At 34.5% G+C, this 24,847-nt stretch overlaps 1 pseudogene; it reads left to right on the plus strand.

Annotated features, from left to right (window-relative positions):
• The window catches only part of LOC124100014 (serine/threonine-protein kinase PAK 2-like), a 77,597-nt pseudogene extending 74,549 nt beyond the window's left edge, over nucleotides 1-3,048 (plus strand).
• Nucleotides 3,049-24,847: the final 21,799 nt, after the last annotated feature.

The raw sequence follows: 24,847 nt of genomic DNA on the forward strand, positions 1-24,847 counted from the left end.
ATTTTGTTTATTATACTCATCACTATATATATATATATATGCACAAGTATATGTGTATATATATATATATATATATATATATATATATATATGCATATGTATATGTACTATGTGTATACCCACACACATTTCAACTTTCTAACTATTTCATCAGTTAACAGGGGATTCATGATGTATGTGATTGTCATGTGTGCATGTCAGTGTGTGTTGGTGTGTGTATGTGTGTCAGGGAGAATAGTGTATAAATGAGTTCATTAATGAGAAACAAGAAAAATGTGCAAGGGCTATCAATGAGATCCTGTTAAAAAGCAGATTGTCCTAAATCTATTAGGCTGACCTAATCCTAAAGAAGGTTAAAAAGATGCTTAACTGGAATTGCCTTTGAAGACACTTGCTTAGAGAAGCTGTAGCTGAGGATGAGAAATGTGTAGGAAATTCATATTATTGTCTATTACGGTTGACACTTTATAACATTTAAGAATTCTGAAAGAACATTTATAACTCAAATAAATTACTGTAGGGCATGTCTGAGATATCTAATCAGAAATTCCAAGGATGTTAAATGCTCATGTTAATGCTTTGAGGCAAGTCTAAAGTACAACATGGCCTAATCTCACTAAGAAAAGCATTATGATCAAGGTTATGTTAAGCATTGATTGTCTAATTGTTGTAGATGATGAGTAAATTCATTTTATTCAGTTATCCACAATAATTGTAATGTTCTGTGTGTGTGTGTGTGTGTGTGTGTGTGTCCACATGTGTTACTAGGGATTGAAACCAATGATACTCTACCATTAGACTACATCCCCAGAACTTTTAAATCATTTATTTATTTTGAGAGAAGGTCTTGATAAGTTGCAAAACCTGGACTTAAACTTGTAGTCCCCCTGCTTCATCCTCCCCAGTTGCTAGAATTGTAAGCTTGTGCCACCATACTTGGATGTTGACAGTAAGTATTCTAATAGCATTCACTGTGTGCCAGAAACCATAAACATTTTATCTCACTTTGACAACCCCATACCAGCTATTATTTTCCCCATTCCAAGGAAACTAGAATAGAAACATTAAATAGTCACAGAGTTTTTTTATAGATCTGCTATATTCAAACAAAGTTAGTATAAATACAAAATCCAAATTCCTAACTATGACATCGAGTATGTTGGCAGCATTTGTGGTAGGTAGGCTAATATCTACATCTTCTTAAGATTGCCTCGTCTTAACCCCAGAATCTGAACACTATCCAAAGGGATTTTATGAGTGTGTCTAAATAAAGGATCTTGAGATTGGGAGGCTATCTTGGTTTATTGTTTGGTGATCCCTACATAGACATAAGGGTCCTTATAAGCTAAAAACATGTGGTCTAGAGTCAGGGTGGGAGAGATCTGAAGGTTGCTGTCTTTGAAGGTGAAGGAAAAGACCTTGAGACAGTGGATGCCAGTGGCCCCTGGAAAATGGAAAAGTCAGCTTCTGGAGGTTGCAGCTTAATTCTAGCACAATAAGCCCATTTCAGTTTTTTGACCTCCAGAATTGCAGAAGAAATGACTTGTGTTGTTTGAAATCACCAATTTTGTGGTAATTTGTTACAACATCATTGGAAACCAATATAGCCTGTACAGAATTGTCCAGATGAAAAAGAAAAGATAAACACACAGTTAATGAGGTCATACTTATATTTGGGCATTGATGGTAACACTGCAAATTTGGAATGAACAGAGATTCTGATCCTGAACAGAGATCAGCTCTGAATAAAAGCTGACAGAACTTTTCCCTTTGAAAGTAGAGACAGAAACTTCCCTATGCAAAATAGATACAGATAGAGATAAGCCGCAGACATAGGAGTGAGGGATTGAAGATCATGTATAAGAAACAATAAATTTCTCCATGAAATAAGACGAGTCTACTTAATAAAATTTGGGGTAGAGAAGGGAATATAGATTTAGAAGCACCGGGAAGATTTATGTCAGATTCTGCGAAGAATGATGGGTGATGGGGGCTTATTAGAAACAAGGGAAAAGTTGACTTATCAATACCAAAGAGAGTAATTAAATGTAGAAATCTTGCATTTTACTTTCGTTTGTGAATCACTGTATACTTTCCCTAACCACACATTTACTGGATTTCCACTTACAAGCACACAGTACATGTCAGATTTTTGCATTATTTTAAAGTTAGGTGCTTACAGGAAGATGTGGTGAAAGAATAAAATGGCAAAGACATGGAAATATTTAAAAATAATGAAAAGAAAAGGGTTAAAGGGTGGCTGAAGGGTCCCAAACCCTGGTAAAGTTCTTCCCATGTCTATTAGTTGAAGAGTAGTAGAGGAGTAGCAAAATATCATGTGATTTAGGGGAATCCAAAAATGAAGACCTGTACCATGTTCCAAGACAGATCCAAACTTACTGGAAAGGAAAAGGTAGACTAACTTGAACAAGTTTTTTTTTTAATCATACACTTGTGTTTGCAGATTGAGCTTCATGTTTTCCTCACAAGGAAGGAGGGATGCACTAGACTGAAATTTCAGATGCAGAGTTATTTCCTAAACATTTAACAAGTTGGGTACATTTTTCACTTAATTAAATGGTCTTACATTTTTAATAAAACTAATTAATGAGAACTAAGTTTACTAACAATGGACTTTTAGTGTGAATATAAACAAATTATATAAGAATTGTTTTGGGTTTTTAAAAATATGTATCAAGTTAACAAGTTGTCACTACTGATTCCTTCTATATTGCTTCTTATCACTTATTGTACTCTCGATTAGGTGGGTGAATAAACGAAGGAAAATGAGAACTTGGTTTCTCAGAATCATAGTGACTGCATTGGACTATATTGTAAATTAGAAAGTGAGTAATAGTAATGTTACATCCTCCTGAATAGAACTGGATCCTGACAACCAATCATGTGCCTGTCCATCCTCCTTCTGCTGTGGGCCTTCAAATCATAGTACATGTGTTTGAGGATGACGGAGCCTCTGGCATCCCTAAACTGGACCTCAACTGCACAGGCAGAGGTTATATGGGAAGTGATAAAACTGCTGCAGATTAAATTCTAAAATTGTCATTCTCTTCACACAGGTGAAAAATGACAAGAGGCAGAAGGAACTTTAGAAGAGTTCTTCTATTTCCACACTATATTTAGTTTCTCCAAGGTGTTACCAAAAAAAAAAGGCCACAATCTGTGTGGCTTAACCAACAGAAATGTGTTATCTTACAGCTTTGGAGGCTAGAAGTCTGAGATGAAGGTGTCAGCAGGCTTGTCTCCTCCTGAGGCCTCTCTCCTTGACTGGCAGATGGCCACCTTCTTGCTATTTGTTTTCATGCTCTTTCATATAGTGTACACATGGTGTCTCTCTGTGTGTCCAAACCTTTTCCTGTTTAAAAACACCAATCAGATTGGATGAGGGACCACCTTAATTGTCCTGTTTTAACTTAATCATGTCTTAATCCCCGAATGTCACTTTCAGAGGTATTAAAAGCTTACAGCTTCAACACAAAAATTTTGGAGGGACATAATTTAGCACATAACACATTTCCAATTAAAGAGAGTAGAGTGGGAGAATGTACCTTTCTTCCCTCCAGGTAAATGAAATAGACTTCCAGGAAGCTGCTTGGAGTGATTTTGAAATGTTTTCTTTGAAGTGGAAAGATGGACAGAGAAAGATTATAAATGACTCACAAACCAAAGTGACTTGTGACCTTATGTAAGACAGAAGTAGCTACATATGGATCCATCAGTCTGAACTTTCAAAATTTATGTGGACAAGGGAGGCATGTATGATTCCTATGGACTGGATGGGAACTACTACAAGTGTTATTTGGGGTCCTGTTCAAAGGAAAGACCCTCATAACAAAAACCTGGAGGCAAAATCTGAGATTTCTAGGGGCTGCAGAATAATGATAGTGAGTATTCAGAAATAGGCACTATAGGTCTCAGCCCAGATGAAAACATCTACAGGAGATAAATTATTAACAATAAAAACAAAAAAAAATCATAAGAATAGACTAAATTTTAAGCTTAAATAAAACTACGAGAAAATCAGAAGTATTTCTTCTTCCTTTTACTTCTTATTCTCAAAGAGTCAGAAGCTGTTGTTGAAAACTGGAGACACAGAAATGGGAGAGAAACAGCTCAAGTTCCAAACCCATTGCCACAATAGGTTTCTTAGTCTAAAACAGCTGGAATTTAGGGGCTCTGGGCTCTAGCTAAGCAATTGCTTAGCACAAGTGAGACACTAAGTTCAATCCTCAGTACCACATAGAAATAAATAAATAAAGATATTACTTCCATCTACAACGAAAAAAAAATTTTAAAGGCAGGAATTTATGGAAAGGAGAATACTTAATGTTCATTCAAATTTTGGATGATTGTTATCTTGAACAGATTATTCCATGTTCTAAATATACATATATACATACACACGCACACATATATATATGTACATATTTTAGTTGTAGTTGGACACAATACCTTTATTTTATTTATTTATGTTTTGCTGAAGATCCAACCCAGCACCTCACATGTGCTAGGCGAGTGCTCTACTGCTGAGCCACAACCCCAGGCTCCTAAATGTATTTTTTAATGTAGCGATAAGACATGGGCAGTTCTGGCAAATAAGTAACTAATCTCAGATGAAAAGCCATGCTATATAGTGGTGGCCCTTTTCTGTGGTATAAATACTCCCACCATAACCAATTTTCATCTACCAACATGAAGTTCCCGAACACAGTGGTGGAAAGAGAAGAGCACAATTAAGTCTCCCAAGCCCACAAGCTCCATCATATTCACCTCACAGAATTATTAAAACCAAGAACCCAGGCAGAGTTACTGAGCCATTAATACAGGCCCAGAGACCCTCAATGACACAAACCTGGAATCAGCTTTAGCAATATGGTCATATTGCCACTGGGTTTTATGATTTTTCAAATGATATTTTAACCACAATAGTTAACTTCCTTGTTTCTCCCTGTTCTGACTTTCTAATATCATGCTTTCTTTCTGGTCAAGTGCCATTCAGTTAGATTTAGGCACTTTTGGGATCTAGCTGGGAAGCTGAGAAGTTGAGAGCAGTTTCATTTGGGTTCCATGGAGTATCTTCATGTCTTCACTCATTTCTCTGCATCATTAATGTATTACTTGCTCTCAAATTGTATTAATGCCCCTTAAGAACCTTCCTGCTGCCCAGTGCACAGATGCACCTGCACCATCACCTTTCTTCCACATCTGAAAGCTCATACATAAAGAAAATATGAGCATTTCCCTAAATTTGAAATAATCTTAAAATTTTATCACAAGGTGGAAAATTGAAGACACTTTCTAAAATAGGCATCACAAACCTGTTTTGTTTTTTATTTATCTAAATCATTATTTAAAACTCTTTTATATTTCTAAGAAAAAAAATGACATTAAAAAATTGTGGACATCTGAAGGTAATTAAAAAGTCTGTTTAACAAATAATGTAAGAGATAAGTATTACATACAGGCTTTATGTAGGTACTTGACAAAATATATATATACATATATATATATGGTGGGATTTTTTGTGACATTTATGGTATTTACAAGTTTTAAAAAGTTTGTAGAGTTGTCGAATACAATTCTGTTTTAGAGCTCCTGCTTAGCGGACATGAGGCCTTGGATTTGATTTCCAGCACCTTGCAAACAAACACCACCAAACAAACAAAAAATAAATTAAAAATAAATAAATAAAACAACAGGAACAACAACAAAGAAACCTTGACTAATCTCATGATTCCTTTTTTTTTATTCCCAAACAAATACACATGCTAAATGTTCTTTGTATTTCTGTATTCATTTTTTTAAGGAATGCAGCTCTCATCAGCTCTAACAATCTTACTTTGGGGTATATATCCAAAGAGAACAAATTAATATATTAAAAAAATACCTGAAAGCACATGTTCATGCAGCATTATTCATAAGAGCTAAGGTAAGGATTCAATCTAAGTACCCTTCAAAAATAAATGGATGATTAAAGTGTTGTGTGTGTATATAATGGAACACTATTTAGTTTTTTTTTTTTTTTTTGTGCGTGTGTGTGTTTAAGAAGAAAATCCTATCACTTGTGACCACGTAGATGAACATGGAAAACACTATGCTAGATAAAATAAGCCAGGCACAGAAAGACAATTTCTGCACAATCTTGCTGCTATGTGAAATGTGAAATAATTGAACTTCTAGCAACAGAAAATAGAATGGTGGTTATCACGGCCTCTGTGTGAAGCCCTGGGTAGGTTTGGTATAGAGATTTTGAGATGTGGGTCAAAGGGTAGAAATTTTCATTTATACATATTAAATAATTCCAGAGGTCTATGTATAGCATGGTGACTACTGTTAGTAATAATGTATTTCTTACTTGAAAATTGGTAACAGAGTGGATCATAAATGTTCTTACTACAAAAAATAAATATGTGAGGTGATGGATATATTAATCAGTTTCATTTAATGATTTTAAAATGTATACTTATATCAAAACATCATATTGCACACTGTGAATATATACAATAAATAGATAATATTTTGTTATCTATAAATAGATAATATTTTAAGAAGACACTTCAGCCTCTTTAAAAGAAGTGTATTCTATTGCCTAAAAAGAAGAAAAAAGTCACAGGACTTTCTATGCTTAATATAGAGCCAGGAAATGATGACCTCTACTAATAAATTTTAAAGGAGATGTACAAAGCAAAAGCAATTTGGGTTTGATTTTATCATAAATTGAATTTTTCCAATATACTGTTATTATCCTTTTGATACTAGTTGTCTTTGAGCTCCTTCTGAAGAATGGATTGAGTATGGTCACTTAGCCTAGGAGTGAAAGGTTTTATTTGCGGTAGAACACTGGGTCCTTCTTGCAACTTAAGTCATAGAAAGTATATCTATCTTCCTCTGAAACTGCCCCTCAAACTGAGTTTTCTCTGTTCTCCTTTCCAGACACACACCATGTATTATAAAATCCAGGCTTCTCTTGGAATCTGGCAGGTTATTTTTTTTTCTTTAAAGTTTTTTATTATTTTTTTTTATTTCTTATACTTGAAGAGATCTAAAAGGATAAGAAGTAGTTTCAGTTACTTAAAAAAGAAAAATGTTTCCTCAGTAAAGCAAAAATGCACTCAATATGATTCAAGAATTCAGGAAATGAGGAATAGTTATGCATTTATTAGGGAGAGTACATGTATTTAAAAACCTTTAAAATACTGTCTGAAAGGGTTTATCTTCTCAAATATATAGCTCTTGGAACATAGATCAGGGAACAGAAAACACACTTGATGTTAGGTTGTTTTACGTACCTTCAACAATTTAACAAAAATGATGCAGAGCCTGTGTGTCAAAGTTATGTTGGAGAGTTAAAATTTGCTTTCAAATCACCTTTATCCATGAATCTATTAGGAAAGCAGTTTGGAGAGCAAGATTTGGAATTAAGCAAAACTAGGTTGGATTTATGACTTTGCTGTTTATTTCAAGTTAGCCTCCATATACCTCCATTGTAACATGTGGAAATGAGGACAATAGTAACTACCATACTCAGGACTAAATGACATAAAATATTTCAAGTGTTAGGAGTAGCTGACATATAGTAAGCACTGATTATATAATAGCTATTATTACTTTTCTCACTTTATGACTCTTCTTTCTGTTAATTTTTAAATAAAATTTTATATGCATTTTGACTAAATGGGTGATTTCATATTACAGGAAAGAATATGTGCTTCAAAGTACACACACACACACAAAGATATAACTTAAAAAAATCTGTGAGGAAATGACTACACATTTCTCTTTAAAAACACTGTTATTTTGAATTAAACTGCCCAAATTCTCACCAACTTCTTCCAGCTTTCTGTTGGTGGAGACTCATACTAAATTGCCATAAATTGCTTCTGTGAGAAATGTTGTCTCTATGGCAGAGAGTACAGGTCAATTCTTTATTTGGAAAAAGTAAAAAATAACAGTTGTGCACTTGTATCATGTGAAATGTACATGCTGAGAAATGATAAGACTGAGAGGTTATCGTCTTCACATTTGACAAGAGCAAAGGAAGTGCAAGTTCCTCCCTTTTTCTTCTCCTGACCACTCCTATTCTATGACATGTTGTGGATACTAATGGATGTCTAGATGCAAACTGGACTCTGGGTTGAAGGGAAGAGGAAAAAGAAGAAGAGCAGAGGGACATATTAAAAATTCAGCATTTTAAATTGACAAATGGAACTTCATTTACTCTAAGATCCAAGATCATAGTAAAGTGATCCTTAAGCTATCAGATACTCTATATGGTTTAGACATTATATATAAATGAATCTTAATACACTTTACTGTCATGTGTATCTTAGAACAAATAAGAATATTAAAAATAAAAAAGAATCTTTTTTATATGAAAAGCACTATTGAAAAATGCAAAATCATTTTAAAAGTAATTGAAGAGATTGATATTTAAATAATCTTATATTTGGGTAAATATGAAATATTTAAAGGTAGCTTTTCCTTCAAATCTTTTCCACAATTAAGATGAATCTATGTTTTCTATATGAAGTTTTATTTTTTAAAATTGATCCAACCCATAGTCTGTTTTTAGTAGTAATTTTAACATTGTTTTAATATTTTGGTTAGTGAAAATGATTTTTGTTGTCATCCAGATAGCTCTCTTTCTTCTCTGCAGCATTTGGACACTTGATATAATGGACATAGAGAAAAATGGATATAAAGATTTTATCACAAGGTCATTCACTGATTAGAGAAGGTGAAACTCTAGGCCACAAGTGTGGTTCATTAGGCCCCTCTCTTAGCCAGGCCACTGATGGACTGTATGTCTCTGGTTTATTTTCTTCACAGTTCATGAATTACTAAGTATTTCTACACCCACTCAAGTCTACATTTGTATCCCATACTCTGAAGAAGATGATTGCAGAATGCTGACCTGCCGGCAAATAATTACTGTTTAAAGGCTTTTGAGATCTCAGAAAATTTTGAAAATGTGTCTTTAAAATTAAGCAGAATGTTTTCAGCCTCTTCAAAAATGTGGACTCTCAAATCTTGAACATTACTAAGACACAGTTAAATGCTAACTATGAAAAAGGGCAGATTAAATTATATATAAGCTAAGTTTGTGAATCATATTTCAGAAGAATTTGTTTTAAAGAGAACCTTTTATTATACATTTCTAAAGAATCATAACCTTTTTAAAAGAAAAACACCAACTACCCGCAAAGCTTTTTATTTGAAAATCATAGCAAATTTATTATGTTTTTCTGTTTCTCCCTGAATTATAATTAAGGATCACAGCTGAACATGAAAGGCATTGAACACCCAAATCTCTTAAGTTCAGAGACCTTTAGTTATTGGGGAAAAACACTTATTCATGTCCTTTTAGTTTTAAGAGCCAGAAATGGTCTCACCACTTTCAGCATACCCTTAAGTCCAAATCACCCAGAAAGGAGGTCTGAGGAGATGGGAGCTTCTGAGACATGCAGAAGTCAGGACAATAGAACAGGCAGGACTTCAAGAGACATGTCAGCAGCCAATCTGCTGTCTGGTTCCATGTTAGTTAGAGGAGGAGGAAAAGGATTAGTGAAGAGATGGTCAAATCAAGAGCAGAAGAGCCTACTCACCAGGTTCCTTAAAACGAGCCATTCACCAATTACAATAAGATGACTAAGGAATTTATTGAGTCAAACACACACTATGGAAGACAGCTGGGCCCTGTCTTTTCAAAGTCCCACTCAAGAAGGATATTCATGAGTGAAGAGACCTCAGCAACAAGGGAGTGCAGTAGACCTCTTCCACATGAGGAAGCTTCAGTAGCAAGTTCCCTTTTCACACTCTCCAAAGACCCCTTACACCTTTTATGGAGAGATAAGACTAGGATGGTAGCCATTTTTCTTTTTGTGAAGGGTGACAACAGTTCAAAATGTGATTGATTTTCAATCTGTGGCCTAAATGGCATCATGCCTTTTTTTTTTTTTTTTTTTCCGTACCAGGGATTGAACTCAGGAGCACTCAACCACTGAGCCACATCCCCAGCCCTATTTTGTACTTTATTTAGAGATGGTCTCATTAAGTTTCTTAGTTCTTCACTGTTGGTGAGGCTGCCTTTGAACTTGTGATCCTCCTGCCTCACCCTCCATAGCCACTGGGATTACAGGTGTGCACCACTGCGTGCCACAATCATGCCATTATTAGCCAGGAAGTAAAAGCATCAACAGGGAGATGTTTGCTAACTCTCTCAATCGAGGGGCAATTTTTGCAATATTGCATTTCCTTTCTCATCTTAAGCCCGAAGAAGCTTGACCTGGTTAAAAAGGAAGAAGTGGAGATAATTAGGAAATATAGTAATTGCTTGTTTCCTTCAATGTATGTGCTAGAACCATACTAGCATCAGCTAGGATAGGGAAAGCAGAAAAGTTTCAACAGAGTTTAAAATTGGAATTTTGAAATGCACAGGACTGAACTTCAAAAAGACAATTATTGGGGCTGGGGATGTGGCTCAAGCAGTAGCATGCTCACCTGGCATTCGTGCTGCCCAGGTTCGATCCTCAGCACCACATACAAACAAAGATGTTGTGTTCACTGAAAACTAGAAAATGAATATTAAAAAATTCTCTCTCTCTCTCTCTCTCACTCTTTCTTTAAAAAAAAAGACAATTATTGGCTATAAGCCAATAAGTGGGAAATACTCAGTGAATTGAATAAACTAAAAATTTGAGTTATAATAAATTTAAGTCAATAATAAGTTATGGTAAGAATCTTAGGAAGGTGATATACTTTGCAGTATTGTCCAATATATTCAAATTTGTTATATATGACAGCAGAATGCATTACAATTCATATTATGCATATAGATCCAATACATATTTTATTGCCAAAACATAATGTCTGGATTTTTTATCTGTTTGTTTGTTTGCTTGTTGCTTTTTTTTTTTTTTTAGAACACCTCATGACTTCTTTGGAAACATGAATTTTTTTTAAATCACACAAGAAAAACTAATCTGTGGCAAATTTGTTTTCCAAAAGGAAATTTTGTTTGTTTCATATTTCTCAGAAGGAAACATTTAAGCATGATTATAAATTAAGAGTATTCATTCCAGACAGGAGGAAACATACTTCCTTTGCTATGGCAGCATTGTAGAATCTTAATAATTGAAAATGTACTAACATGGATGCTTCATGAGATACAGAATTCTGAAGAAATAGTTGTTGTCTATTTTGTAAAGATAGAGTTATTCAGGGTAAAGAAAAAAATAAAAACAATAATGGTAAATCCAAAGTAATGATGTGAAATAACTATTAGAATATTGTTTAGCTTCTTATTAAAAATAAATAATAAATATACATACATAAATAAAATAAAATGCTAAATATAAAGGAGTCCAAAAGTAGCAGGACTTACAAAAAGATAAAATTCAATGTCCCTTTAGTGTGAATGTCTTGAATTATTTGAATTATTATCAGAAAGTCTGAAATGATTAAATAGTTCATTCCCTGAGGTAATCAGGCTCCATTTCAGCATGATGCCAATTCCAAAATACAGTTTTCATTTCTTCACCTAAATAGTGTCATGCTTATATTTAAAGATGGGAGAAGAGAAATTAAGAAGATGTGAGAGGCTTCCAGTTTCAGCTCCAATATTACAACAAAGAAGAGCTTAACAAATTAAAAATGAATGCCATTTTTGGATGCATTATACAAATGAAGTTTTGAGGCATCCTGCCACTCTTATATCAGATGAATGCAGGAATTCAGAGCTGAGATCTCATCAGGAGCAGAAGGGACTGGAGCTATAATATGGTAGGCACATATGAAAGGTAATTTTGATGAATTTATACAGGCCATAGATTAGCCTGAGAGTAAGGAACTTCTGAAAGCCATGATTTTTAGTGGACTTCTACATTTTCTGGATTTCACATCCAAGAAATCAACCATGTCCAAATAATTAATATCCAAACAAACAAACAAAACAATAACAAAATCAAAACCCTCTTGTCTCTCTGACAGGAAGAAAGGAAGAGTAATCAGTATCAAATATGCCCAAAGTATTCTTAATAACAAGGGCTTAATTTCTACCAGAACAGAATTTACTAGACCCTGTTCTAGCTGGGAAAAGACAGTATTCCCAATTTTGTGCCCTCTCAGCTTTCTGTTTCAGATAAGGGAGAGAAACAAAACAAAACACTATACCACTAGAAAAGTGCGTGTGTCATTCACAGACCAGAAATGCGGGCCGGGAAAAAAAAAAGATTGATTATCATGCCAAGAGAGCCCCTGTATAATAACAGTGAATTACAGCTGAAGAAGCTGCAAGACAGAAAATCCTTCTGAGCAGAGTACTTAGGGGAACCTGAAGTCAAGAGGAGAGGCAAAGACAAGGATACTAGAGGAATTTGAACACTGGGTACTATAGATAGACAAAGCATTAAACACAGCCCAACTGCCAGACAGATTAACATAAACCCTCACAGGAAAGACCTATTTAGCTCAATTTCTACTACTGAAAATAACGTAACTGGCTTTCGGCAAGTTACATGTCTTTGAGGAATCTGACTCCAGGCCAAAATCCTGTGTGTGATCCTTTCAGCCCAGATATAGACAATTACAACAGTTTGCCTGGCAGGTCTGTGTAGTGGCGAGATAGGGGAAAAGAGGCTGCCCTCCCCTCACAAGACTTGGTGTGTAGTCACGGAATTGCAGTTCTCTTGAGAATTCTGCAAGCACAAATTCAATATCTTCCCTGGGTTAGCCATACTCACATGCATATCTACGTTTCTAGCCTGGCAACTCATTTTGGAGGACTCCTTATTGAATGGCTTTGGCAAGGTACATTTTCCCACTTAGAATAAGCATTCTTCCACTTCTCTAACTCCCTCCTGTAATTCAACTTAGTGAAACCCTGTGTCAAAATAAAAATTAAAAAATAAGTAAATAAATAGAAAGGGCTGGGGATGTGGCTCAGTGGTTAAGAGTCCCTAAGTTCAATCCCCAGTACCCCCCCCCAAAAAAAAAAAAAAGAAGAAGGATAGGAAGGGATGATAAACAGAGGATGGTTGTCTTTATCTCTTCATCCTTTACCTAGATATTATAAATTAAAAAGATAATGTACTTTGTGAATGGGTTCAGAATAAGGTGGTGGTAGTGCCAAAGCCATGCAAATTTGATTTTTTTTTAAGTGTTGATGTGCCAACTAAACAAAATATATCGGGGTATTAAATATAGTATTAAATCCCTATTGTAGAAAGTATACTTTATGGAGAGTTTATCTTCTTTAGGTCTTTGACAGCAGCATACTTTGTAGATGATGTTTTACTGGCATGCTTGAACTCACTTGAGCTGCACTAGGAGGAAAATGATAAAAAGCGTGTTACTGCAGGAGATGGAGGTGGGAAGGAAAAGTCAAGATGGTCATTGTGTTCTATAATGGCAAAGCATCACTGGTAAAGAGCAGGTTGCTGAAGGCTCAGACGAAAGGGCCAATGAAAGTCCTGACAGGAGAGGAAAAAATTTGGGGCAGGCCCAGGGAGTTCCCAAAAGTTCATTGGAAGTGATGGTGGAATTCACACATGGGATAGAAGTCCTAGTTTATAGCATCACAAGTCACAGAAAGATTGTGGACCAAACTCATGCTAACAATTAGAAAAAAAGAGAAAAAAAATGTTAATACATCAGAAATCATATAAGTAAAAAATCAACAGTTCCTAATAATAAATAGGTCAATACGGAGCAATTTTTAAATTTTAGAATAAGGTGTAGCTCTAATTTCCTCTTTTTTGGTTCTTATTCTTATAAGTCTAAGGCCCAAAAAGTCTCTAAAATGGTTCGAAATCAGTGCAACAAAAATCTCACTTGGAGACCATGTCAGTAACCAGTTGAGGATAGTATACAATGATATATTACTAATGCATCTTTTGATCTCTTGTTTTGCTACGTTACAATTCCAACTGGGACTCATTGTTGCCTTTTTTTTTCTTGGTGAACAAAATAAAAGCCAATAAAAATAAATAAAATTCCAGGAATATTTTTGGAATTTTCAATCAGAAGGAAGCTGGTAAGGGTTTATTTGGGATGGAAAGCATTGGCCAAGGGAGTTAAAGAGACATTTGTTTCAGGACTGTGATTTTACAAATAATAGCTTTATTCAATCTTGGGATATGTACAAAATTCTGTAGTCTTGCTTAAGTTTCCATCCAATAGGAATTCAACTTTTTCCTATTTCCAGAAAAGCATAATGAAGAAAAGAACAACATCTACAAGAGGAAACTGGCCTTTATGGACAAATCATTATGGTTTAAATCTTGATTTGAAAAGCACCAGTATAATTCTTATTATTAGGAACTGAATAGAATTCAGTTTGATTACAAAAACTGCATTTTTAACTGTTAGTTAAAACAGAGTTTTCTGATGAAACTAGATTTTGTGTTTCTGCTGAAAGATGGGGTTTCTTCAGGCCAAAGATCTCACCATTTTCCTGCTGGGTTCTTTCTTAAAAATGTGAATACCACACACAATATCAAAAGGGAAGAGTGAATGGAGTAGGATTTATTTAAGTGAGAAGAGATAGAACTCATGCAGTGTGGGAGGAGACTTGATAGAGTTGCAGGTGTGTTCTTCTAGAAACTGAGGCAGCACAAAGACCTGCTCTTCAAATCCCAATTCTTATAATCAAGTAAGAAAGATTTCAGAGATGTCACTCAGAGTAAAAGAAATGAGTGCATTTCAGCCAGGGAGGGCTGAAGGTAAGTTGCTTCTTGGAAGGAAAGCATGTGGGGTCAGCACAGTGGGCCCATTTTATAAAATTATTCCCTTAACATCATTTTCCCACCGTTCACATCTTTCTGTTCCCATCATTAGTAGCAGCACATGAAGTATTTAATATTTTGCTCCTTTTGAACTTTAATTTAAAATTTTCTAGGAATAAATGAGAGAATTTATTCTGATTTTCTTTCTTGAATCAAAAATAAAGCAGGGTCATTGTAACAGGCATCATCAACTCATAATTATCATTGACCGTGTACATCATTTTATAGTCAACTGCCATACACTCCCATGGTTCAAGTCAATTTTTGCAAAGTCTTAACACATAATCTGAAGAGTGAATACATTCAACTAAACATTATCCTGTTAAGTCATATCGTGTTCATACTGTTTGATAGGGATCGTGAATTCTCTCAGTTCAAATTTCATAATTTTCACTCTCTGAGAAAAAAGATTGAATTTGTCTGTAGTACTCATATTTATTGGTTAGTTTCAGTATGAATCTAGATCCAGTTGTCTTCTTGGGATGAGTGCTGCATTGCTGCAGGCCTGTCAGTGGGAGTGCAGCTGGTTAATTACCAACACAGCTGCATTTTCTAATGATGTTGAGACAGTACTTCTGCAGTTCAGTGTCTTTCAGTTTATTTAAATAGATCATATGTATCTGTGTGTGTATATAAATATATATTTATACACACATATATGTATATTTACATATTTCTATTTATAATATATATGCAAGTATAGATAGAAGAGAGGGGGGTTCATTGAATGTATCCCAGCACTGAACCATAAAATGTTATATTTTCTATTCTAAGAATTATTAACTTTTGTAATTTGGATGTTAAAAATTATTCATCTTTTGAATAAGTAAAACAATTAAGAATTAACTGAACTGTATAAATTAAATTCTATGGAATATAAAAGTTACTTATATTGCCCTTTAAAAGATATTTGAATTTATAAGTTTTTAATAATTATTTCATATTGATCTTTAATGTGCTTTCTTATGACAAAACAATAAATTTTGTTCCATTCTATATAATAAGTTCATAGTAAACCCTAAAATAAATATAGTTCTTTGAAAAGAAGTAAAAGAAACACATTGTAATTTAATATTGCAATAAATGCATATATAAGCATACTTGACATTATTAGACTCTCTCTTGTTACTTGTAGTACTTCCTCAAGTACTCTTTTGGGTAATAGAAAAAATTTCTACAATTATCTCAATATTCTATTTTTATGGGAAAAAAGTAAGAAATAATTTTTATAATTAAATGAAGGAAAATTCTCATTGTAAAATAGTTTTGTAAAATAATTACATATCATATCTCTATTCCAAAACTAAACCAAATTACTTGGAAAAAAAATGGTGCGAAGGAAGTGTCAAGATGGCTGAATAGAGGTACCCAGCTCTCACCTCCTCCTGTGTGCATAAAGGAAGTAAAGTAACAGCAGAGCACTGCATTTTGAGGTGACTGTGAAAGAATGTTTGGAAATGAGCAAGAGAAAGACTGAAACAGAGACATGGGATAAAAGCATAAAAGCAGTAACAAAAGACTCTAGCATCTACCACCTTAGATCCACAGCAGAGTGATGGGGGGAGATGCCCCTTTGCAGGGATACAGGTGAAAGAGCACATTAGCAAATTTGAAAGTTCAGATGCTGGCAATACTAACTACTGGAAAGCTTATAGTCTTCATAAAATTGCAGCCCACTTAGTTAAGTAATCTGAAATGTGCATAGCAAACTTGTTTTAGAAAAGAATCTCACATCATCTACCAGAGAGCCCCAAGGGTGTTGTGGACACACTGAAAACTGAGGTAATTTTCAATCTGTGCTGCTGAAAGACCTGGAAACCCCTTTATATTCCCATTGCTGAAATCCCAGACATTTCACTGCATTGGCTCAAGGGTAACTGTCTTTTGAACCCAACAGCCCAGCAGTGACTTTAACTAAATCCCTTTTAGGTGTTATGCACAGTAGTGGGTGAGTGTTGTGACAAGGAGTAGAATAAAGGTTACCACTCTCAAGAATTAGAAGACAGGGTGCTTGCCCTCTAAGAACAATGTTCCTATGTATGCACTATAACTGAGTAGTTAGGGGAAAAGTTTCAGTTTGCCAAAGTACACACAGAAAAAGGCACAGAGAAGAACTTATCCTGGCTCCAGCTGTGGCCCCATCATTGAACATCTGCTACCATGCCACCTATGTGGTTTCTGCCACCACATGTGCACCTTCTCTGATCCCACACTGCTTTCAGGACACAATGCGAGAGCCACAGAAGGGAGAGTGCATTTGCTGCCATCATCTCTCCACATGCAGCAGCTGAGCCACACCACTGACAGGTCAAAGGATAATTGCTTCTGGCCCTTCATCTGTCCTGGGGCTTCTACTGCCAAGACCAATGTTAGTAGCACAACTAGCTTTAGCAATACTTGAGGAAATCCCTATTACATGACAGGGACAATCATTTCTATTGTCGGAATAGTCATGCATTGAGTACCTCACATACATGTCCTCTATACTAAATCTGCCTGAACTGCTAAACTTCACCAACTATTTGTGTGGTCAACAGAGAAAATGGGTCTGTCCAACTTTGTAATGATACATACTCCTTTGACCAAAGTCATTAGTTACAGAAAAAAAAAAGAAAGAAAAGAAAGAAAGAAAAGAAAGGGGGGAAAAACCAAAAAAAAAAACAACTATAGGGAGTAGCTTTTTTTTTTTCCCAGTAGTCCCCAGTGAGAAAAAGAGCCAACACTGCATAACAAACCAACCCCCTCAGAAATATTTTCAGGAGAAAGCTTCCTCTTAGGAAGACCAGTCCATAAAAAGTGGTAGAGATAACTTATCCAAAAGATGCATAAATCTCAGTAAGGCCATAAAAAATATGAAAAACAAGGTAATGTGAACATAACTCTTTAACAACAGATCCCAAAGAAATAGATATGGGTGAGATTTTTAATCAAAAATTCATTACGATGATTTAAGAAAACTCAATGATATCCAAGACAAACAAAGATAAGCAATTAAATGAAATTAGGTAGACAAGCAAGACAAAAAAAGAAAAAAGAAAGAAAGAAAAGTTCAGCAAAGAGATGAGGATTCTGAAAAAGGATCAAACAGAAATCCTGGAAATAAAGAGCTCGATAAATCAAATAAAATACAGTTGAAATTCTCAACAGACTACTAAATCAAGTATAAGAAGGAATATCAAAACTTAAAGAGAGGTCTTTTGATATATCTAATCAGAAAGAAAAGAAAAAGAGGAAATATAGTAAGCATTAAAGATCTTTGGATTATCATTTAATAAACAAATACCCAAGAGTGAATAGAAACTATGTAAAGGCAAAGAAAATCTATTTTGTGAAATGAAATCAGAAAACTTTTCTAATCTTGGGGAAAATATGGATATTCATATACAAGAGGTTTATAGAACCCCAAAAGGACATGAACATAAATGATCTTCAATATGGAATATTATAGTTAAACTGTCCAAAGGACATGACAAAGAATTTGAAAATCTTCAAGAGAAAGCTTATCAAGTCACATTTAGTGGAAGCCCCATTAGACTAAAAGCAGATTTCCTAGAAAAGAACAACCCAAGACTGAATGGATTCACTGCTGAATTTTGCCAAATTTTGAAGGATGAACTAATGCCAATTCTTTGCAAACTAATCCTAAAGAATTGAAAGGAAAATACTGCTTCCAAACTCATTCTGTGATGACATAATTACATTGTTACCAAAATAAGACAAGGATACAATTAAAAAAAGAAAATTGTAGATCTGTATCTATAAATTTAAAAAAATAAATATAAAAATTCTCAGGAAAATACTAGCAGATTAAATTTCATATAATGTCAAAGAGATCATTCACCAACTTCATGCTGGTTTTATCCCATGGATGTAAAGATGGTTCATCATCTGCAAGCCAGTAAATATAATACATTATATCAACAGAATAAGGGAAAAAAATCAAATGATAATTTCATTATATGTACAAAATTCAAATGATAAAATTCAATACCACATCCCTTCATGATAAAAGCTCTGGACAAATTAGGCGGAGAAGGATCATACCTTAATATAATAAAGACTATATATGACAAATCTGCACCCAACCTCATACTGAGGGGGCAAAGTTGAAAGCATTTTCTCTAAGATCAGGAATAAGACAAGAGTGTCCACTCTCACCACTTTTATTTGGTATAACGCTAGAATTTTATCCAGAGCACTTAGGAAGGGAAGGAAATAAAAGTCATACAAATAGGAAAGGAGAAATTCAAATTAGCCATGTTGGCAGATAATAGGATTTCAATGGTAGAAAAACCTAAGGACTTCATCAAAAGACCAGTTAGAACTTATAAACAAATCAGTAAAATATGATACAAAATCAACATAAAAATCGTTAGTGGTATATTACTATAGACAAATATTGAATTTTCTGTAAAAGAAATTATGAAAGTAATTCCATTCATGATATCTACTGCATACACACATACATAAATAACTAAATTCATGCATGCATGCCTAGGAATAAGGTTAACCAAAGAAGTTAAAGAACTCTACAATGAAAATTACAAAACACTAATGGAATAAATGAAAGAAGATGAGAAAAATGTGGAAAATCCTCCAATGTTCAAGGATTAGAAGAGTTAATTTTGTTAAGGTGTCCATACTACCTATGGAAATTTACAGATTCATTTGCAATCTCCATCAAAATACCAATCTTTTTTTCTTTTCTGAAGATCAATGAATTTTTAAAAAAATTTATATATTTGTTCTAATCAGTTATACATGACAGCAGAATGTTCTTTGATTCATTGTACACAAATGGAGCACAATTTTTTACTTCTCTGGTTGTATCCAAAGTAGGGTCACACCATTCATGCAATCATACATGCATTTAGAGTAGTGATGTCTGTCTCATTCTACCATCTTACCTACCCTCATTGCCCTCCCCAAACCCTTTGCCCAATCCCAAATTTCTCTACTCATGCCCCCATCCCCCACCGTTATGAATTAGCATCCACTTATCAGAAGAAACATCCGGCCTTTGGCTTTTGAGGTTGGCTTGTTTGCTTAACATGATATTCTCTAAGACCATCCATTTACCTGCAAGTGCCACAATTTTATTCTCTTTTATTGCTGAGTAATATTCCATTGTGTATATAATACCACATTTTCTTTATCCATTCATCCATTGAAGGGCATCTAGGTTGGTTTCACAGTATGGAATAACAGAGTTGTTCCTCAAAAACTGAAAATAGGTACACCATATGATCCAGCTATCACAATTTTAGGTGTATATCCCAGCCAATGAAATAAGCCCACCCAAGAGACACATGCCTGCACATGTTTATTATGACATTCTTTACAATAGGTAAGACATAGAATCAGTCTAGGTGCCCACTAACAAGTCAATGGACAAAGAAAATGCAGTATATATACATAATGGACTATTATTATTCAGGTGTAAAAAAGCAAAACAGATGGAACTGGACCGTTATACTCCTCCAGCCAAAGGAAATCAAAATTGTTAGGCCAGATGCAGAAAGACAAATGCTCCATGTTCTGTGTCATATGTGGAAGGTAAACAGCTGAACTGAAAGCATAATAGTCATTAGCAGAAAATGAGGAGGAAGGGGGAAAAGGGAGATTAGTTTGATCCATGCATGCTGAATTTATATATGGAAATATCACACTGAACCCCACGAATATGTACAATCAATATAAGTTAATTAAAAAAAGAATGGTGCAAAGAATGCAAAAAATAATGAAATTATGAAATTTTAGTACACTGTCACTTTTCCCTCTCTTCAGTGTATTTGGTTGCTTTCAGCAGTTCTCCTTTAACAAAAAAATCATGCCTTGCTTGAATTTGTACAGAAAAAAAAAAAAAATATATATATATATATATATATATATATATATACTGTATTGTTCCTTTCTTTAACAATCCCTCACTGCGTAGAAAATCATTTTGCTTTACACATTACAGTAAGATGACACGTGTTATTATTAAAAAAAAAAGCGCTATGGGTGTAGGAAAAGGTATTATTACAAGTGACTTAATGGCAGTTTTATTATTATAGATTATCAAATCAGCAGGTGGCTACCAACAATTCCTACCATTACTCCCATCAAAACCTCAAACAATTTTTCTTCCCTTGATTTGTTGCTGGCCCTATGACTTATTTTCACTAAGAAAATGAGGCAGAAGCAATAGTGTGTGGGGTTTAGGGCTTAGTCCTTAAGAAGCTTGGCAGCTTCCATTTTCACTCTCTTGGGATGCATCCACAATATGAAGAAGCTCTGGCAAGATTAACAAATGATGAGAGAGAAAAGAGATGCAGATAGCCGCTGAGCTTTCCAGTTACCACAGCAGAGTGACTATCAGTATGAAGGAAGCCTTCATGAACATGCTGACCCTGTCACTCTCGCAGCCAGAGGAAGTAAAAAATGTACACATGTATACCCTCAGCCAGCACCATGTGGCACAGAAAAAAATGTCCAGCCTAGTCAACACACTCACAAAATTGTAAGGCATAATGAGGAATAGTAAATCATTGTTGTTCTAAGCCACTAACTTTAAGAATTGTGCTTTACATAGTAATTTGCAAGTGAAACATTTTCAAGTGTAATATTTTTGCAAAAAAATATTTTCTACTAAAGAATAAAGGACTAAACTGTCTCTGTCTGCATTGTCATGAGTTGGAAATAAGGAGAATTTAATTATAAGGTAACTTTGGATGATTAGTAGCTGGATCAGTTCGAGTACTTTCAACTACAAGTAAAAAACTCACTATGTGTACCTGCCTAAAGCAATTAAGACATTAATAATGCCTCATGATTAAAAGTCTGGAGCTAGAGCAACCGTGCAGATATACAGGCTTAGCAGTCTTCAGGTTCTTTTCCTCCTTCTGCACAGCCTCCTTGGTCAGTTGTGCCCTGTATCCCAGGCATAAGCCGAGTGTCTCGGTTTCACACATTAGATTCATGTTCATGGCAGGAAAGTGTTGCTGTGCATATGCTGTTTTTTGATAGTAAACTTTCTTAGAAATAACTACAGGGTAAGATATTCATTCCCTATTTTCCATTTGCCATGACAGGATCCTATCTGACTGCAAAATGGGAAGTTGATAAATTCTATATCTGGAAAGGGAAAACAGGATTGTGCTGACAGTCTGGGCTGGTTTTGCTTTTTCATCTGTGGAAGGACACAGAAGCTACTCTAAACCAAATTGGATCTTATAAGGCAGAAATAAAGGTTGATGCATAAGCAATCAAAATGATCTAATAGATTTAATTAATCAATCATACTAGTACTTTATTATTCTGTTTGGAAAAAAAGAAGTTTTATTTTTTTTTTTTTTATAAATCTGTGATGGCTATTATTTACAAAAATAATTCCTGGCAATATCAACTATAGCCTTTTAAAGCCCATATAAAGAAAATTAACTATTTTCCTTAATTTGTTGAGACATACTTTTATGAAAATTTTTATTAAACTAAAATTTATCAAAATATTTATTTTTTACCTATTAAGATTAACTTAATGAGCTGGGTATGGTACACCTGCCTCTAATACAAAAGGTTTTGGAGGTTGAGGCAAGAGGATCAAAGCCAGCCTCAGCAAAAGCAAGATGCTAAGCAACTCAGTGAGACCCTGTCTCTAAATAAAAAAAAAAAATAGGGCTGCCGATGTGTCTCAGTGGTCAAGTGCCTCTGAATTCAATCCCCAGTACAAAAAAAAAAAAAAAAAAGTTTATCTTAATGAATAACTAACATTATCAATTTTTTAAACTGTGAAAAGAATTTTGCAATCCTAGCACGAATCCAACTTTATCATGATATTTTTACCCTTTTTATATTATAAAGCATTTATTTTGGTAATGTTTCATGTAGAATTTTTGTATTTCTGTTCATAGGGAAATGGGCCTTCAGGTTTCTGTTTTTTTTTTTTTTTTTTTTAAGTTTCCTTTTCTGATTTTGGAACTCAGATTATCTCTCATCATCAGATTTGAGGAGTATTTTCATTTTTCTTTCCTAAGAATTTTTTTTATATGATTTGACTTGTTTGTGTCCTAAATATTGTCCCCTGTTTTATTGAAGGAATCTATTTATTTATTTGTCAGGTTCATTTATCTGTTCTAAATTGGCTTGTTTTATAGTACCGTTTAATGACTTTATGCAAATGTACCTAGTCATGGTAACTACAAAGGCAACCAAAAATATTTTCATCATCCCCAAACTACCACTTTTTAGTCAATTGTCTATTATTGCCTTCCCTCAGTCTCTGGAAACCAATAATCTCTTGTCTGTTATATATAGCTTTTCTTTTTCCAGAATATCTAGTACTATACCCTGAATGCTAAAATTAGGCCCATAATCTGGGCCCACAGATGTACCCCATCCTATCCTCATCTTATGTAAAATTGAAAAAGAACTAATGATTCTTTAATATTTCCTCATAAAAATCTGTGTTTGTATGGTAGGCAGCTATAAAAATTGTCCCTCATTATCCCCATCTCCTGATATTCAAACACTTGTGAGATCTGCTCCCCTTGAATGTAGGGTAGATTTATTGACTCACTTCTAATAGAATATGGCATACATGATGATATTTCATTTGTTAGATTTAGATGGAAAAATATTAGCTTAGACCCTGGTGATCTCTCATGTTCTCTCTTAGATGGCTGATTTTCAAGAAGCCAGCTGCCCTGTACAGATATATCTCCGTGCAAAGCACCATGTGCATGAGTTTGAAAGCAGATCTTTTGAGTCCTGCCAGCAACAATGGGCATGAACTTACAAGCAGAACCTTCCTCAGATGAGCCTGTGGTGAATACAGTTGTGGAATTGTAAGACACTTTGAGCCAGAACAATCAGTCTTTCCTGAATTTCTCACCTGGAGAAATGGTAAGAAAATAAATGCTTGTTGTTTTTATCTGCTAAGTTTTGGGGTGTATTGGTTTCCTATAGTCGCTGTGACAGATAACCATGACTTGGCGGTTAAAAAATAGAACAAATATACTCTGTCACAGTTCTAGAGACTAGAAGTGCATAGTGAATCTCACTGGATCAAAATGAAGGTATTAGCAGAATTACATTTCTTCTGGAGACCACAGGAGAACATTTATTCTTTGCTTTCAACTTCTTTACTTAAATGCTTTCCTCCATATTCAAATTGCTTTTTTCTCTGTGCCTAATTTCCCCCTGTCTCCATAATCATGGACTTTAGGACCCATGAGGACAATTCAAAATAATCCCTTCATTACAAAATCCTTAATTGTATATGCAACAATTTTTCCCAAATAAGAGGTTTCAGGGATTAGGACCTGATGTCTTTGGGGACCACCATTTGGACCATTACATTGGGTAATTTGTTATGAATAATAGATAATGAGTAAACTGACCTTAATTACAGATTGAATCTTCTTAGGTCTTTGACTTTCATGATCTTTCATCTTACTTTTTGCTTGAAGTCTAGAAATAATGAATTTTTCTCTGCCACAGTTTTTTTAAAAAATCTACTTTTACTTTGGCTGGAAAATATTTTTAACTTCTTAATTAAGCTCATACCTAACTGTAATAACTCACTAAAATCATACACTGAATCTTTCTAACCCCTTTAGAATATCATATTAAGGATATTATTGGTCTGCCTTTGAAATCATCATAGGCCATAGATCCTCAAATGTTTTCCCCAAAATTTCATAGCATCCTCCTTTCTAGTCTTTATCAAGAATTTCATCACTACATCATTCTTAATTATAATTACATATGCCATTTATGATGCAAATTTCTGTGCAAGATAGAAAAGCACTAGTCTTCATAACAGACAAACCTTGAAATTTCAATGAATTAAGGAGATAAGAAAGAGTAAGATTCATTCTCTTTCAGGTAAGGCTTCCTACTCACATGTTCATAATTAGGAAGATGCTATTCTGAAAGCAAAGATTGCAGATGCCAGGCATTCACCAGTCTTAGCTGTAGTATATTTGCACAAAGATCCCATGTCTCCATGCTCATCATCCTAAAAGTAGGAAAGAGCTTGGAAAATTATTTCTGATAAGTGA

The sequence above is a fragment of the Marmota monax genome, unplaced genomic scaffold (genome assembly GCF_021218885.2).
Source record: "Marmota monax isolate L192 unplaced genomic scaffold, Marmota_monax_Labrador192_F-V1.1 WCK01_AAM20220418_F8-fsc00053, whole genome shotgun sequence".
NCBI classification, from domain to species: domain Eukaryota; kingdom Metazoa; phylum Chordata; class Mammalia; order Rodentia; family Sciuridae; genus Marmota; species Marmota monax.